Genomic DNA, 4,216 nt, shown 5'->3' on the forward strand with positions numbered 1-4,216 from the left:
GTACTTACATTAATTTTTCGTTATTACTTGTGGAGAATGTGTACTACGAGAACTGCGATGTGTACTCGTCAAAATTCGTCGCAATACTGAACCATTAACTATTAAAATCGGTCGAACGCTCGACTTTGTTGTCATCTCAGGAAGCCCGGTATCCCCACTCCACAATTTCATTCTGAAACGAAATAAATCGTATAGAATATTGAAAGAATAAGCGATATAATTATGTACTTACATTAATTTTTCGTTATTACTTGCGGGGAACGCATCCTGTGAAAACTGCGATGTGCACTTGTCGGCGTACAAAAGGAAACTAACAAAATAATAGTCAAAGTAAATAAAAGTCGTATATGTTTGTATTACACAAGTCCAATGATCGCGAAACGAAAAATTCAAAGTATTAAAATTATGAACTAAAATTATTTTGATTCTCTCGCGTTACGATCTTTGTAACGTTATACGAATGTACTATTGTTTAAATATTAATCTTTTGTATTGCACGAATATTAAAAACTGCTTAAATAAATGTAAAATTATCGAAAGTATTGATTTCTAAGTTTTTGCGATTGGAAAAAGAGAGCTGCGATGCTCACTTGTCGGCGTACAAAAGGAAACTAACAAAATAATAGTCGAAGTAAATAAAAGTTGTATACTTTTATATTACAAGAAACCTATGATGCCGAGACGAAAATTTCAAAGTATTAACATATTAAATTGAAATTATTTTGTTCCTCGCATGACCGTCTTTGTCTTGTTAAACGAATGTATTATTGTTTAAATATTAGTTTTTTGTATTGCACATTAAAAACTGTTTAAATAATTGTAAAATTATCGAAAATATTAATTTCTGAGATATGAAAATGATAATTTCTTTCGCCTTTGGAATGATAGATTTTCGATATTCACTCGTCGAAATAAAAAAGAAAACTAATTCGACATTCTTATGTAGCTGTATAGTAAATGTGTACAAGCAAATGAAAAAGTATTGGTTTGTGCTTACCTTCGCATTGAAAGAATTTTTCTAAGAGATTCTGGATGCAGCGTATCAATTTACACAGGTTTGTAGATTCACAGCTTGGAGACAATGTTTTATACTCGGTTCCATGTTTTGTGTGAATGTGTCCAGTATCTGTGTGACAGCAAACGAGAGTGAATATTTTTGTCCGCATATTTTGCGATGAAATACAGATATTTTTGCAAAAAATGATATTGCTCGATGTGCTAATGCTTTTTAGAATTTATATAGATCAGTAATGTTCGAAAATCTAGACGAAATTCTTCTCTTTTTCTTACCTTATTCAGATGAATTTCTTCTTCATTGTAACTTTTTCTTCTTCGAAAGCGATTTGAACTTCTGGATACCGACGAGTACACAATAAATACTCTCGAACAGAAATTATTTATTAATTAATATTTATAGATCACTCTATAGGCAAATATAATTAAATATTATTCTTTTCGAACATTTACTAGAAATATTGATCATAAAAAAGATAAATTCTTTGATTATTCCATTTATTAACTAATTATCTTTTGACACCCGAAGTAGAAGACAGAAGAAACCTACGTATATAATTACGCGTATCTATATATTTGGCGGGAATTTTATATAACTTAATAGAAAGTAGTAAGACGTTTCATAATAATTTTCAATGATTTTTTTGCGATTGAATATTATATTTTGTGCTATTTTTCAATAAAATGTTAGGAAAAATTAATATATTTATTAATGCGTAATATTTCTAAAATGACGTAATATGTACGTACAACGCGAAGCTACACGTTCACGGTGTAGATGACGCCATTGCTGCTTCAATTCGTACCAACCAAATACATCTCCCCGTTATAAGTAATTAGGAGATTTTGTCCAACGTACACTTTATTACTATACACCAATCGATAGCTAAGTAAGCGATTTTCAAAAGGCCGCATTCTCAAATCGGAACATCGTTGCGTTTAAAAGATATTCGCGAAAATAAAATCGGTCTCGTTGACCCCCGGGAAGCTATTGCATTGTACTTTTTATTTTATTTTCCAGCTTAATTTTTTCGATATGGATACTTCTCCCGTTTTTTAACAATACTCTGATCAATAATTTTGTGTTTATAATCATGATAGATCGATATTTTATATTATATTCGATTTTCAAACACACACACACACGTATATGGATATTTTTCCAGATTATATATACACATACACTTTTTTAATCTTATTCTTTTTTCACACACACACTTTTAATTTTATCCTGCATTAATATGAGATTTCACATTTCTCAGATTTTCAAGAATTTCATGAGATAAGAAGAGAATCGAATTAGAATCAGTGTTAGTATATCGTTCTTCATCTCCCAGAATCAAGACGTTCGTCGTTTGAAGGATCAACAGTTACTACCGCTAAACATACTTCTCTCTTTGTCTCCTGAGCAACTGGGAAAAATGAAAAAACGTAATCTGTGAGAATGCGTGAATACTAGACGTTTCGAAGAATTTATGCATGTATAATATACGTATATGTGTGTATATGTGTGATACGATATTACGAATGTTGGTGCGTTGTTCCGAGCTCGACAATCGTTTACATCTGTGTTTTTTCTTCCTTTTTTTTTTGTCATTTGCTTTCGCTTCGAAAAAGACAGAAGAGAAAAAATAAATTAGGTTAGTAAGCCAATTCAGTTCTTGTTATTTATATAGGTTAGTACTGTCTATAAATAATGAGTAGTTTTCGTAAATAATGAGTAGTTTCAATGATACATTTCAATGATTAGTTCTGTATATATTTATTTACATATTTATTATTTCTCCTTCTTTCCTTTCTTTTTGATTCTCGATTATGTATGATTATTATCGACACATGATATATTACTTTGATCATAAATTATGTAATTATTCGATATGTCTAAATAAAAATTTAAAGAAGTATTATTTTTTTCAAATATTTATAAAGTATATATGTAGTCATATATACAGATATATATATTTGTATGCGTATGTATATATATATATATATATATATACATATATATATATATACGCATCAATACATAAATCCATCGAATTATTTTGATTTAACAATTACTCATTATTTCGCGTAATGTATAAAGCATAGGGATAACTTTGTGATACAAGTGCGTATCTATTTAACGGTTCTATATCTTTAAAAAATATGTTTTCATTAGAAAATTATTGTCTATGTTTAAAATTCGAATTAATTACATTTGTCATCCATATCGTATTATCTACGTACTTATATTATATTTTTTATTATTTTTCATTGAAAAATATAATATTTGATTTGACTCGATTGTATCTGTGATGACGTCATCGAATTATAGAGACTACTTTCCTTCCTTGCCACTAGTCTCATCGCCATCTTGGACGCAATGACAAGTGTACACGGTGTTTCGTCGCTCCGCATAATCACAGGTAATTAGCAAATTTTTTCTAACGTACACCCTTTTCCTATATATCAATCGATAGCCAAACGCGCGATTTTCATGAGGCCGCGTTCGCAAGTCTGGGTATCATCGCGTTAAAAAGAGATTCGCGAAAATAAAATCAGCCTCTCGTAGATCGTCCAAGGAGCTTTCGCGTCGTATTGTTTCTTCTATTTTCCTGTTTTATTCTCGCAATATTAATACTTCTCTCGCTTTTTAATGATACTCCGATCAATAATTTTGCATTAATAGTTGTAATCGATTGATATTTTGTATTAAATTCGATTTTCATGTATGATCATATACACACACACACACACACACACCACACACCATCTATGGATATTCCCTACACATATTACACACACACTTAATCTTGTTCTGTAGTAATATGATCCTATTTTTTTCAGATTTTCAAGAATTCCGGAGCTACAGTACAAAGCGTCGTATATTTCCAGTGTTTACTGGAATTTACTGGATTTATTTCTTCGATACATTTATTCGATAGGTAAGTTTATTTTATTTTAATAAATATAGCGAGGTTTAATAGAAAGACATAGGTAACAAATGACATGAAAGCTACATTAAGTTGTATATTTCTTAAAAATTCTTCGATCGATATCAAAACAGAAACAGTCGAGTGTTCGAACTCTGTCAAGACCTTAAAATAAAAGCTTTTAATAATTTCAATATTCATAACGTATTAAATTATTTTTTAATGAAACGCATTGAAAAATTCTAATTTCTTTATTATTTTTATTTGTTCTTGATTATTTTCATTTA

The 4,216-nt window shown here is 29.7% G+C and overlaps 1 long non-coding RNA gene across 1 annotated transcript in view; it reads left to right on the plus strand.

Moving 5' to 3' along the window:
* Positions 1-3,369: 3,369 nt before the first annotated feature.
* The window catches only part of LOC122628393, a 1,612-nt gene continuing 765 nt past the window's right edge, over positions 3,370-4,216 (plus strand). The window contains exons 1-2 of the long non-coding RNA XR_006327034.1: positions 3,370-3,422; positions 3,844-3,941. This is a non-coding gene — a long non-coding RNA (uncharacterized LOC122628393). The remainder of the gene's footprint in view (positions 3,423-3,843; positions 3,942-4,216) is intronic.

This window comes from Vespula pensylvanica, chromosome 4 (assembly GCF_014466175.1).
Source record: "Vespula pensylvanica isolate Volc-1 chromosome 4, ASM1446617v1, whole genome shotgun sequence".
NCBI lineage: Eukaryota > Metazoa > Arthropoda > Insecta > Hymenoptera > Vespidae > Vespula > Vespula pensylvanica.